Below are 14,744 nucleotides of genomic sequence, written 5' to 3' on the forward strand. Positions count from 1 at the left end.
CAGCCTAGCTGTCCTGGCTGATGGGACAGAGAAAAGGCCATCCGAGGCTGATCTTGTTGAGCGGCCTATCTGGTGTTGCTGGAGGTGCTCCTTGAGATAGGCTGGGTTGGAATCATATAGGGTTTTAAAGGTCAAAACCAACACCTTGAATTTGGCCCAGAAAACAACTGGTAGCCAGTGCAGCTCTTTTAGCACTGGAGTGATGTGATCTTGCCGGTGGCTGCCTTTAATCAGGCGAGCTGCTGTGTATATCAGCAGCTCGCCTGATTATATCTGTGTATATCAACCTGAATCAGGCTTCACATAGATGTTAAATAGCTTTGGGGGAAGGATGGAACCCTGTGGCACCCCACAAGTGAGCGGCCATGTGTCTGAAACCTCCTCTCCCAGTGCTACCCTCTGGTACCTGCTGGAAAGGAAGGGCCGGCCACCGTAATACGGTGTCTCCAATGCCCAACCCCTCCAGGAGGTCCAGGAGGATACCGTGGTCAACAGTATCAAAAGCCGCTGAGAGGTCGAGGAGAACAAGGAAGGAGCATTCGCCCCTATCCAGAGCCCTCCTCATATCATCCACCAAGACGACCAAGGCCGTTTCTGTCCCATGCCCAGGCCTGAAGCCCGACTGAAATGGATCTAGATAATCGGCTTCTTCCAAGTGTGCCTTCAACTGCATCGCCACCACCCACTCAATCACCTTTCCCAAAAATGGCAGATTCGAGACTGGGCGAAAGTTGTTCAGAACTTGGGGATCCAAGGAGGGCTTCTTTAAGAGTGGTCTTATCACTGCCTACTTGAGGGCTGATGGCATCACTCCCTCCTCAAGGGAGGCCTTCACCACCGCCTTGATCCCCTCACCCAGCCTCTATGGATGTACGAAAGTTACTTAGCTTTCGGGGATTATGCTGATGGTGCGGGGGGATGGCGTTCCATCCCTCCCCCCAGAATCCTCGCCGGGGGGGGAGGCGCTCCGTTCCTCCCCCCCACGGAATCCTGGCCGGCCGGCTGTGCTCCGCAGCGATTCTGCGGAGCCGCCGGCCGGCTCCGCCAGTAGCTGGACATCCAGCCGCTGGCTAGCAGGGACGCAAATGGCGGCGGCCGTAGCTGCCGCCGTTTGCGTCCCTGAAGTCAGCCGTAATAGGCTACGTAAATCTCTATGTAGCCTATCACGGCTGATTAAAAAAAAAACCCAAAAAGCGCGTACGCAAATGGCGCCGCCTATGGCCGCCGCCATTTGCATTCCTTATTTTAGCACGTCTTAGTCTACGTAAACACTTACATAGACTAAGACGGCGAAAATAAGGGGAATGCAAATAGCGTAGTGTCTACGCTATTTGCGTTCCCCTTATTTCCGCCATCTTAGTCTACGTAAATGTTTACGTAGACTAAGACGTGCCTAAATAAGGAACGCAAATGGCGGCGGCCATGGGCGCCGCCATTTGTGTACGCGCGTTTTTTTGTTTTTAAGTCGGCCGTGATAGGCTACGTAAAGATTTACGTAGCCTATCACGGTGTTTTTTAAAAATCTAGCTGTGATAGGCTATGTAAATCTTTACGTAGCCTATCACGTTTTTTTGTTTTTTAAACCTTGAAATGGCGGCGGCAGCAGCCGGTCAGAAGACCGGCCGCTGCCGCCGCCGCCAAACCGCTGCCAGAGCCACCGCCGCCAGGAAGTTCTGCCCCAGGTAAGTCCCGTCCCGGGGTGGTGGCGGGGGGTGGTGGGCTGTTCCGCCACCGATTTTGGGCGGCCGAATGCACTGGCATTCAGCCTTCCCGAGATCTGTGGCGGAACTTTCGTACATCCCTACCAGCCTCTCTCTGCAGCTCATAACGAGCCAAGATGGGCAAGGATCAAGTAAGCAGGTGATCGGCCTTACAGATGAAAGCGCCTTGTCCACTTCATCAGAAGGAAGACGCTGGAACTGATCCCACAAAACCGGTGTGCCACAGACCGCCTCCTGCTCACTAACTGCATCCACAGCGCACATAATAACACTCCTAATCTAATCAGTTTTATCTGCAAAGTGCCTTGCCAAGACTTCACAGAAGGCCTTAGAATGCTCAAGCAGTTCCGTAGCAACTGGACCGACCAGGCTCCGGACCACTTGGAACAGCCTCCTGGGACAGCACTCTGCAGACGTGATAGAGGCAGCATAATATTCCTTTTTTGCTGCCTTCACTGCCACGTGATAGGCTGAAGATACAGCTCTAGCCCGTGTCTGATCGCCTCTGGAGCGAGACTTCTGCCACTGGCGCTCTAGCTATCTCACCTCCTGTTTCAGAGCTCATAACTGTGGATTGAACCATGGTGCAGTCCGAGCCCTACTCAGGGGGAGAAGGCGTTTCGGAGCCACCTGATCTAACGCCCCAGTGATTGCAGCATTCCAGCCACCCACCAGGGTCTCGACCGAGTGGCCGTTGGCATGCTCCAGAGAATCCCCAAGCACATTCAGGAATCCATTCGGATCCATAAGACGCCTGGGGCAGACCATTTTAATGGGTCCTCCACCCCTGCGGAGGGGTTGTGGAATCGAGTAGTCCAACATCACCAGATAGTGATCTGACCATGACAAGGGGGTGGTGGATATACCCCTGACTTCCAGATCATTCCCCGCTTCTCCAGAAACAAACACAAGGTCTAGTGCATGACCGGCTACATGGGTGGGCCCAGCTGGAATATGATGCAGCTCCCAGTAAGCCATGGTCTCCATGAAGTCCCGAGGTGCCCCTGTGAGGACGGCACCTGAATGTATGTTGAAGTCCCCCAACACCAATAAGTTAGGGGACTGCACACACACATCAGAGACCACCTCAAGCACCTCGGCCAAGGAGTCAGTTGTGCAGCGGGGTGGACGGTACACGAGCAGAATCCCCAGATCGCCCTTCGGGCCCAACCTCCAGTACATGCACTCAGCAACCTTGGTCTCCCAGAGAGGGGGTCTGGTGAAGGCCAAGGACTCTCGGTAGATAACAGCCACTTCCCCTCCCCGATCCCCAGCCCTCGACTGCTGTGCATACGAAAATCTGGCTGGACACATGGCTGCAAGAGCTGGAGCAGCGACCTTGGCCAGCCAGGTCTCCGTAATACATGCCAGGTCTGCACCCCCATCCAGGATCATGTCATGGATGAGGGAGGTTTTCTGGCCTGACATTGCAGAGCAGCAAACGAAGGCCAGAAGATGGAGTCACGCCTCCCCCAGCCATCCTTTGGCTCTGGACAGGCCTGGAGCAGGGGACAGATACTACACATCTCTCTCTTGTTCCCCTTACCTGGCATGGCCTGCCCTTAGCGCTCTGCCAGCACCTGCCGCCCAGCCTTGGTATGTTCTGGCCCCCAACATTCCCCCCACTGCCTCCATCAAATCATGGGTTCCCTCCATCAAATCATGGGTTCGATCTAGGATCTGCTGTCCATGAGAGGAAGGGCTCTACTAGTGGAAAGTCACCGCATCTGATTTTTGGGATCCCCCCTCCTGCCCATATACCATTCGTCAGAGTCTCCTGACTGCCTGTATAGCATTTTTCAGGGGTCTGGAGGGGCTGCTGTGGAAAGGATGGGGTGGGGAAGTTCACTTCCATCAGCACAGTTCATCTAGCATAAATCTAGATCCAGCCCTATAAAATCAGTCTCCATCAATTATATGCTACTTGTCCCAAGTTTACACTTCTACGTATACAAGACAAAAGACAGTGTTTTGGCTTAGTGTTTGCCAAGAATGATTAACAACGACAGCAATGTTCATGTTCCTCATCAGGAAATGAATTTTGGAGTAATTTCTGAGAAATTCTCTTTTAAACATTTATAAACAAGAACCTAATTCAAATGCACATTTTCCCAAAATATATTGGGTTGGACCCAAATTTACTCATACTTAGAGAAGACCCATTGAAATAAATGGTATTTAGGTTAGCCATTATTTCAGTGGGCATACTTGAAGTATAACTAAGTCTGGTCCCAATGCATAATATATAACATAATTACAAATGAGAAAAATTCATAACATCTCTTATAACTATTAATATCTAAATTTCAGTCGGGGTTCAGGCCTGTTTTTGGCACGGAAACAGCTTTGGTCGCCCTGTATGGTGATCTATGTTGGGAGAGAGACAGGGGGAGTGTGACTTTGTTGATTCTCCTTGATCTCTCTGCAGCTTTCGATACCATTGACCATGGCATCCTTCTGGGACGACTGTCTAAGCTGGGAGTGGGAGGCACTGCATTGCCGTGGTTTTGCTCCTACTTGGGTGGTCGGCTCCAGAAGGTGGTGCTTGGGGAACACTGCTCGGCCCTGTGGATTCTCCAGTATGGGGTTCCACAGGGGTCTGTTTTGTCCCCAATTCTGTTCAACATCTACATGAAACTGCTGAGTGCGGTCATCCAGAGATTTCGAGTGCATTGTCATCAGTATGCTGATGACACGCAGCTCTACTTCGCCTTTTCATCTTCATCAGGTGAGGCTGTGGATGTGCTAAATTGATGCCTGGCTAACTATAAAGCCTTACATGGCTTGGGACCACAATACTTGACGGAGCGCCTCTCCCAGCTAAAACATACCTGTACACTATGCTCAACATCTAAGGTCCTCCTCTGGGTGCCTACTCCAAGGGAGGCTTGAAAGACAGCAACAAGGAAGAGGGCCTTCTCGGTGGTGGTCCCCCAATTGTGCAATGATTTCCCCAATGAGGCCTGCCTGGTGCCAACAATGTTATCTTTCCAGTGCCAGGTCAAGAATTTTCTCTTTTCCCCGGCATCTGGCAGCATGTGAGGAGTTTTAATTGATCATGGATTTGTTTTATGGTTTGGCTGATTGTTCAAAATTGTTTTAAGATATATGTTGTCTTTGTATATACTGTTTGTGTATTTCTTATATTTAAATGTTGTATATTATACTTTTAACGTTTTAACTTCTGTAAACCGCTTAGACAGCTTCAACTATGGGGTGATATAGAAATGTAAATAAATAAATAAATAAAACTTTTCATTCATAGGTAAATAAAAATGAGACCCTTGTTTCAACGGCCTCTGTGTACTTTTTACCATTGCTTAAAGGAATTCAGTTTAATCTCAACATTCCAGTTAATTTCCAAGTCTTCACTAACTATTTTTTTTAAATAGGAAAAGCAGTTCCCTGTCTTTGTTATCAGAATTTTTGTAGCTGTTAGCAGATTCCAAAGGACCTGTTTAACCTGTTCAATGCTGGGTCCTATCCATTTTAATAAATTAAGGGTGCAATCCTATGGCTGCTAGACAGTGTCTAGATGGCCATAGGGTTTTTCAGTTCCCAGAAACCTGACTCCCTGCCTCCTCCCTCGCCATGGTTCGTCCCTGGCTCTGCGCTCGTAAGAGCAGTGCAGAGCGGCTGAAAAGAGGGCATTCCTGGGGGCAGGGAGAGGACCACGGAAGCGCCGTTACGGCACTTCGCACCATCTGGCCTCCAGTCCCCCAGCTCCAATGCACCCTGGCTAGGCACCTAAATTGGCAGTCTAGCCACAAATGCAGGGAGGCTGGAGTGCAGAGGAGAGGATCCCCTCCATGCTCTGCCTGCCCTGCATTGGATAGTTGGGCGGTGACTATCCTCATAGGATTGCGCCCTAAAGTGATTCTGGCATCATCCCAGATATCAGGCAATTCAGAGGAAGTTAGGCATACATTTAATTTGCTCATTAATGGTTTAATAATGTTAAAAATGTCCTAAAGAACTCAGAAGAGAAGCCATCTAGATTCTGCAGATCTATTCAGTTTCAAACGGCTGAATGATTTTTAAAATTTCAGTCACAGTCCAATAAAATGTTATATAATAAATCCAATGCAACTAATTAAGAACCATCAATCAGAGCAAACAAATATTTTACAGAGAGGTCAAGAAAGATTCTTCCTAATTTGTACTGAAGTCAGAAAGAATTTAGCCACCCTTTTAGTAATACAGGAGGAATCATCCCTTGAACAAAATAATACCAGACCTTCACTTGATCTTTCCAGGAGAGATCTTAATAAAGGGAAAATCAATCTCTCTCTACACTCTCTATACAATTTACAGCACAAAAGAACATCCAACAGATTGTATAGTTCTGGCTCCACACAAACGCAGATGCTTGTTAATCCGAATCTTGCTGTATTGTCTGCTTAACAATACAGAGGGTAGCACACTGAAACATGTAAGGTCTCCTGTACTTGAAAACAGTTAGTGCATGCAGGTATGAAACGCTGGTAATTTCGTAATTTGAAGGGTTACTGAAGAGTAATAGAGAACAAGACCTATCAACTGCCATCCTCAAATACTGTAGGTCTAAGTCTATAATCTGTTGTATCCCCTGGGTGCCAAAAGGCACATTCATCTATCTTCTTCACTAATGAAGGATATTACATTTGGGAAAGTCCATACTTTTCCCTTTTTCAGGTTGATCTGACTCACATAATTTCTTATTAAAGAACCAATAAATTCTGCTAAGGTTTCATCATTACTATTAGCTGTTCTTTGCTGCTTTTCTAAGTATATAAATGGAATTTACATTCTTCTTTGTTTCACTGCAAGCTTGCGTATAAGTAACTTTTCCACTTTGTTGCTCTCAAAGTATTTTCATACACTCCAGCTGTGCCTATTTGGCTCAGGAAGCCCCGATGTTTGGTATCCTGCACCGTGGGGCGGGGCGGGGCAATCACTGTCCTAGCAATGTCCAGAGTTCACATTAATTTTCAATTTAATTAAAAACTAACATTTCTAGCAACTGGTTGCATTTTACCCAGCATAATGCAGCCTTTGTTTTTCATCAGTAGCTCCTTGATTGTGGATCTCCCTTCTCAGGGAAGCTCGCTTGGCCTCTACTTTGTTATCATTTAGGTGCCAGGTTAAGGCATTTCTGTTCTCGTAGGTATTTTAATGAACGGGATTGTAAAGAATGGTACACACTGGAATTTTTCTCTCCCTATGACTGAATTGTTTTAAATCAATGGTTATGTTTGTTTATTGATCTAATGTTACTATATATTGTATTGTTATTTTAATTTATTTTGTGAACTACTCTGGAATAGATTTTATGAAGAGGGGTATAAAAGTTTCCTAAGTAATAATAATAAAAACGTTAACAGTAGAACATTAAGATATAGTCCCCTGTCTCTTGATTGGCTGTTCCAGGCCAAGGAACATCCTTCTAAGCTTTCATTTGCCACCTGGGGCAGGAAGCACTGAGCTTCAAAGGCTGTACAGGAATTGTGTGTGTAATAAAATGAATAATTTACTGGGGGGAAATTAAGCTACTGTTTCACAATAACAACCACTTTGCTTTTTGTAATTAGCATGAGTATCAAGCCTGTTGATGATTATCTTATTTGTTGTCAGAATGTTAATGCTTTCAAGATACTTGGCCAATATTTGACTGGTCAAATGACTAAATCTTTTTTGACCAGTTAAATGTCCAGCCTCAGGACAGCTGTAATGGACTGAAACTCTGCTTTAACCCATGCACTGCATGAAGTAAACACTTCCCCACAAAAACAAAAAACATTGTGCTACCATAAATGTACTAGTCAAGATGTCACAACACTCTTTGTCCTTTTTTGTTGCTTCACAGGTATTCTTTGAAATTCAAAAATTTGCAAAGCCAAATCTATGCAAGGGCAGAATGGCAGAAGGAGAAGAGTTAGGGTTGCCAGACTGCAACCAAGAGATCCTGCCTGTACCTAGAGATGCCTCATGCTCACACCAAAAATCAGTCGCAGCCCTTGAGCATTGAATTCAAATGCTTGGAAACCCTTTAGGGCAGCGGTCCCCAACCTTTTGGGCACCAGGGACCGGTCCAATTTTTCCACGGACCGGGGGGTGGGGTTCCGCTGGTAAACTTCTGGCCACTGGGATGCAAGTAATAGGCTACGTAAATCTTTACATAGCCAATTACTGAAAAGAACAGGGATGTAAATGGCATAGCGGATGCCATTTGTGTCCCAGCGGCTGGAAGTCTGCCAGCGGCTGGAGCCGGCCAGCAGCTCTGCGGACTCACCGTGGAATGGAGCTGGCCAGGGCCGGCAAGGATTCCGGGGTGGGGGAAGGGACGGATCATTTTTAAATTTGCTCCACTACTCTCCTCACCCATCTTCCTGTGGCATGAGGGAAACAATCAAGGAGCAGGTTAGGTCGATCTAATCTGACATTCAGATGAATGAGGGTGTGTCAAAAGGGTGGGCCTTTAAAACTCGGAGGAAGAGGAAGCTGCAGGATGTAGACAAACTGCGCAGCGAGATTGTTAACGGGGACTGGCCAACACAATCATATTATCCCAGTGCTCTTCCATCTGCACTGGCTGCCAGTCCATTTTCAGGCATCAATTCAAAGTGCTGGTAGTAACATTTAAAGCCCTAAATGGGTTGGGGCCAGGTTATTTGAAGGGCTGTCTCTTCCCACATACCTGGTCAGAGGTCCTTCTCCAGGAGCCTGCACCAAAGGAAGTGAGGGGGGTGGCTACTAAGAAGAGTGCCTTTTCGTTCCCTCCTACTACAAAACTCTGTTCATCATAAGAACCCAAGAAGGTACTATACATGATTAAAATAACAAATAAGAAGGTATATGTATTAACAAATTGTAATGCATGTTTTCAAACATAAAAAATCATAGCAGAAGTTTAGTTTAGCTTATATTTTTGTTCTTAAAAATAAAATATGTATATCTTATAATTGTTAAGAGCATTTAAGAGTGGGGGTTGGACTCGATGGCCTTGTAGGCCCCTTCCAACCCTACTATTCTATGATTCATGGATAACTTGCAAATTGTTGTACAATTTATTATGCATTTGTTGAACAACGTTGTACAGATAGATAATGTATATGTATTGTAATGGAAATGGAAATGAAATAAAGAGCAATTAAAAAAAGAAAAAAAAGGAAGAGGGCCTTTTCTGCTGTGTCACCCCGGTTGTGGAATGAACTTCCCAGAGAGGCTTGCCTGGCACCTACACTGTGCTGTTTTCAGCTCCAGGTGAAGACCTTTTTATTTTCCCAGGCATTTTAATTTTTCAGTTTCTGTTTTAAAGCTGGTATTGTACTATTTGGTTGTTATTTTTATGTTTATATTGTAGTTTTAAACTTTTAAATTTGTATATTGTATTTTATGGTTTTGATTGTTGTGAACCACCCAGAGAGCTTCAGCTATTTATTACATAGAAATGTAATTAATAAATACAAATAGATTATTCCTGGGTACCAGCCTGGCCCTGTTGATTTGTTGTTGTTTTTTTCACTTTGTTGGGTGGGTACTGTAATCTGAGACATGCCTGGTTTAGATCCTTAAACTGTGAGTCTCTGTCAGACAAGTCTGAGCAGATGTGGCAGCATTGCAGGGCTTGGCTGTAGACAATGGATGTTGTATTGTATTCTAGGCAAAAGCTGGAAGCAGGTACATATGTGTAGCAGTCTATAGGTTTCTGATATAGGCTGATGCTTCTATGTCCCATATGTAGTTGCACTGTTGTATCCAGAACATGAACCTGTTGCATGGACTGTTCTAGTCCCCGGATGATGGTGGGTTGGAACTTATTGAAGTCCTGGTGGAACCTCCTGTCCATGACTCCAGATAATGCAAATGTCATAAGTCAATCTCAGGTAGAGAAGAGGTTTTTGGGAGAGAAGCTGAGAAAGCATTGTTCCACGTCAGCCATTCATTAACCTGTGAGTAGTACACAGATCAGGAAGCCACGGCACATGTTGATCAAGAGACCTATGTATTTGCGGTGATGCTTGGTGCAGAGATGCAGCAGACTTACCCGCCCTCAGAGGAGTCTGGTCACTGTGCCCCTTAATTAACTATTGCTCTGGACTCACCTCCTTACAGTCAGGAGGCAGACCCAGAATAGCAACTCATGAAGAAAGGTTCTTTCTCTTAAATACCCTAAGCGGTGTGGCTTCTCCACATGGAGCTTTTATCCTGCTAGTGAGAATGATTCCTCACGGACTTTTGTGGGTCCTTTCGATGATGTTGTGAACCTCCAGGGTGTCTCCCGCACTAAATGACCTCTATTCTATTTTTTAAAAGATCGGAAATAATGAGCTATCAAATTACAGCGCTTGAGTTCAGCTTGAGTTCCCTCTGTGAAAAGAGGAAAAGCAGCAATAAGAGGAGCTAGACCACAGCACCATCTAGCAGCTGTATAATGAAATTTATGGAAGACTCAGATAAAGGAGGGGGAAAGGAGGAGGAAAGGGGGGCGGAAGGAAGCATGTGTAAAGGGAGTCTGTCCTGAGCCTGCATTTAAAACAGAAGCAGAAAGCCCCGTTTTAAATGCGGGATTTTAGGCTGGTGTAGAGATGCTCTAAGTCAACCTTTTTGAATGAAAGGGTGAAGTGTGGATCCAATTTTAATGCAAAAGTGTGGAGTGGCTATATTGGATGTTGGAGAAACAGTGCTACTAACTGTGGGTGCTTCCAGACGAGGCTTTTATGGCACTGTCACCCTGCCTCGTTCAAGGAAGCTGACGAGGGTCCAGGCAAATGATATCTTCTACTTCCTGTGTTTTCTTACTTCATGTGAAAAATCCATTAAGGAGAAAAGAACAGGACAGCTGCACTATGCCTTATGCCTGCTACTGTGGGGAGCCCTCTGTCTGGAAGCACCCTATATATGTGAGTGTGAACCTGCTTGTTCTCATGGAAATTATCACAAGGCCAAAGTTTTACATGCAGTAGCACACAGCTTTCCCTGAACTTTTCTTTCTTTCTTTTTTTTTTTAAGAAAAAGCAGCATTAGAGAGGACTGGAGGGTTGGTTGGCAGAGCAGAGGTGCTTAACCTTCCTGAAGTTTCTCTGCTCAGAATCCCCACCCGCCAGCTGCTTTCCCCCCTCTGGGCAAAAGATACAGGCACCTATTTCTTTTATCCGACAGTGGAAAAGCAACTGGGGTGGGGGCAGGGATGCAATTTTGAGTAGAAAAATAGCTAGAGGGGAAATGGCTGGGCACCCTCTCCCTCTGCCACTGCTCCTCTGATCAACTTCACAGTCTCCTATGGCTACTTTTTGTTTTTAAAAACAAAACATGGAAGGAAATTTAAATATCAGTATTCATGTGTTGTGTAGTTTGGCCCTGTGTGCAGGAAAATGTATGAAGAAGCCAATTAAAATAATGACTGGGAGGAGCTTTTTATTGCCTGTGACTCGTTTTCCTTGTAATGCCATGGCATATTTCCTGAGCCCTTTTCGAAAGGCATCGCAGTCTCCAAGGTGGCAAAGGTCTAAATGCACGAGTGTGTTGGAACCACGCTTCCTTGTTGGTTTTTTTTATAAAGAGAATACAAAGAGAATAAAGATTCTTTTTTTTATAAAGAGAATCTCCTGCCTTCTTCCTCTTGGTCTCATACAGTGCAGAAATTAGGGTGCTTACTACCAAGCCTTGGCATCATTGGAGTCATCCTTGCACAACAGTTTTACTGCTGCCAAAAAAGTCCTGAGATCTGACACATCTTGACGAGCAGCTATGTACTCAGTGGCAAGTGAATTCTCCCTGCAAAGGCATTCTGAGCTTCCTCTGCACAGCAGTGCACTAAATAGTACAGTGCAAGAAAGGGAGGAGACAGCAAGGCCCTAGCCTCTCCAAGTTCCGCCCTTGATGCCAAAGCGATTCCAGACGCCATTTTAAAATAATCAGCATGAGGCATCACACAAAATGAAACCTAGCCTGCCACACCTTCCTTCAGAGTGTATCTAGAGTTTTGCCTACAGTGAGACTTGGAGACGTAGTCTGAGAGGCAGGGATTCAGGGCATTTCTACATTAGGCTTTTATCCCACACCTTTACTGAGGCTTCTGTTTCCTGATTCTTTGCGGGATTAAGATCGCCGCCTTTAGACGTGTTTTTTTCCGGATGTGTGTGTGTGCGTGTTTGTCTTTCTCTGCCTTTCTATGTTTCATTATACAACCACTAGATGGCACTGTGGTAAAGCAGAATTGTGCAATTTCACAAGACTCTCTCATTCTGCCATTTCTAAATAATACTACATTTTTCTTGTTAGGAAAAAAACCATGATAATGGTTGAAAAGTACGGGAGAGGCCCTGGAGGATGACGACTTCGTGTAAAGGACCCCGCAAACTACCATGAGTGAGCAATCATGAGTGCACAATAAAAAGCCTCGTGTAGAAAGGCTCTCAGCCTTCACAACTGCACATCACCACTACCCAGGCCTAGCTTAGGGAGGGAACTACAGAGAGACAAATGGCAGCAGTCAAGGAGGCTTCCTTGGCAACAGTCCAGATCAGGTGATATGCCCTGACCCTATAAAACTTCCAGGTAAGGCTTGCTCACTTCTATGAACAGCTAGGGGACCTATTTTTGTCTCCCTTTGCTTCTTATCTCTCAGAAATTGCTAGCACAAGACCCAGGGACTGCAAACACTCATACTTAATTTGTTCTCTTCATCAACCATTTTACCTGCTAGTTATTGAATGGAAGAGAGTTCTCTGAAGGCAATTTTACAGCTACTAAGTATACATAAGCTTATGCAATGTGTACTGAATTTATCTGTTGTTATTTATTGTTTATTTTAGAAATTTAATTATGTGTATTGTGTCTTTTATACCTCCTGAAAGTATCTGGGCTGAAATGCACTGGGCTTTATTATAAATAAACTTTTCCAGCATCTTGAGACACATTCTCTCTCTCTCTCTCTCTCTCTGTGGATCTGGGCTTAAAGCAGTAAGATGTGGGTTTATATATGCTCAGCTGTGCAGCTTACAGACTGGCTTTAGGCAAGTCTTTGCCTCTTAGCCAAGCCTACGTTATAGGATTTGTTGCAAGGATGTAACGGGAAAGCCCTATGTACCATGGGAGAGCCCACTGAAAGAAAGCCTGGGTATAAATGTGGAAAACACATTAAGAGATCATGAGGGCAAACTCTCTCTTGCCGTATTTCCAAGTTTTATTTTTAAAATTCTGAAGGATTCTCCTCTCCTGAAATATAAGAGAGACCCCAGTACCTATCAGTGGTGGCACCAGTCCTGCTGGTTCTTCCTAACAACTGGGTTCTCCATCTATTCTTAGGATGACATTTAGTCATTGGGAATGTGAATCAGAAATGGCCGACTCAGTTGTGGATAAGAGTCAGAGGCAGCTGTTGGCCCACAAGGCACGTGCAGTCTCCTCACCCTGAAGGGGCATGGAAAGACACCCTGCATCTTTGCGATGTGCTTCCTCATCTGTGGGAGAAGAGTTTTATCCCTTCATACCCTTTGCACCTTGTTTATTAACTTTTCCTGAGTTTCTCTCATAGCTAGACCAGGCACCAACATAGAATGCAGGCAGGCATTTGATCCATACCCTCCTGAAATGCCACATAATACATGAACTATACTGGGGACATCTCTACAGCACAGGCTTAGGGCTTCTCCCCATGGGTTTGTGGGTCCTTTCCATGACTCGTCAACCTCCAGCGCCTCTCTCATACTTTTCAAGCATTTCCATGGCTTAATTTGAAATGGAAATAATATAATAACAATAAAATCCATTTCCCATTTTTCTGTAAGAAGAAGAAATTTCGCAATAAGAGGAGCTAGACCACAGCGTCATCTAGTCGCTGTATAAATATAGAACTCGCAGATAAAGGGGGAAAGGGGGTGAGGGAAGGGAAGCACATATAAAGGGCGATCTTAATCCCAGAAAGAAACCGGAAGCCAAAGGCCCAGTAAAATCGTGGGACAAAAAGCCTCTGTGTGTAGAAGCCCTTACATTGGCTTATTTGTCCTACCATCTCTCCAGGGAATTCTGTAAAATGTAGGTCTGTGAAGTTAGGCTAAGGATCTCTTGAGAATTTTCAGTGCCCTCTCCAAGCTACAGTTCCCAGAATTATTTGATGAACCCTTAGCAGTTAAACTGGTATAAAACTTTTATATGTTTTTATTGTAGATGACCCCTGAATAAGAATGTTCATGCTTAAGCAACCATTTGCAAGCTCCCACAGAAAACAATCCAAATCTGATTATGGAATTCTCTTTTGGGGGCAGCACACATATTGCAATATTGCCTAAAGTGTTTTTCTCCAGCAAAGCCAGATTAAAGGGGACAAAAGCCCAAAACAAATACTTCCAGGGGGCTCCTCCTGTTGGGTTGGATGACATCACTACTCTGTCTGCATGCAGAGCTCAGACCGAATCCCAGTGTATGGGACAATCAACGAGGAATATCTCCTACACAAGCCAAATTGAAATGAATGGGAGCAGCACACCTTGCAATTAATAATTATGGATAAGTCAGACTACTACGTAACATGCTTTTTAGGTTTCTTCCTAATGTGCCCTGTGTTCTGATTTTGTAAATAAATCTGGGCCTCTGAACAGTGTTTTGATTATTTAAAAGCTCCCACTGCAGCAGAGAGCTATGTGCTACTGCTCCCAGCAGGAACCCACTGGGGCTGCAGCCTGGAAGTGAAAGGTACCTGTGAAGCTCCTGAAGAACACTCCCCAGCAAGGCCAGTGATTGGCTTCCCCTGGCTTGGAAGGACTACAAAAGCTTCCAGGTCAGGCTGGGATTTTGCCTATATGGGTGACAACAGTATTTCCTAATTTGTGGCTCTCACTCAGTGGCTGTCTAAGGCCCAACACTGATAATGACAAAGCCTTATGATCACTACTAATTTTGGTAAATAACAGACAAGATATACAAGCCCTAAGTTGCAAAGCCATCTGAGTGAAAATGGAAAGGTATGCACAACCTTTTATTACTTCTAATCTGATTGTAAGGCCCAGGAGCTATACTGATTGGGCTGTAAAGTTCTACCCC

General features: G+C 45.2%; 1 protein-coding gene across 3 annotated transcripts in view; it reads right to left on the reverse strand.

Moving 5' to 3' along the window:
• Positions 1-14,744, reverse strand: part of LOC146344506 (transmembrane protease serine 11A-like) — an 84,130-nt gene that overhangs the window by 49,620 nt on the left and 19,766 nt on the right. The gene's annotated exons all lie outside the window — the stretch shown is intronic.

This window comes from Heloderma suspectum, chromosome 5, assembly GCF_057233095.1.
Source record: "Heloderma suspectum isolate Gila_16-S chromosome 5, 16-S_ref, whole genome shotgun sequence".
Classification (NCBI taxonomy): Eukaryota; Metazoa; Chordata; class Lepidosauria; order Squamata; family Helodermatidae; genus Heloderma; species Heloderma suspectum.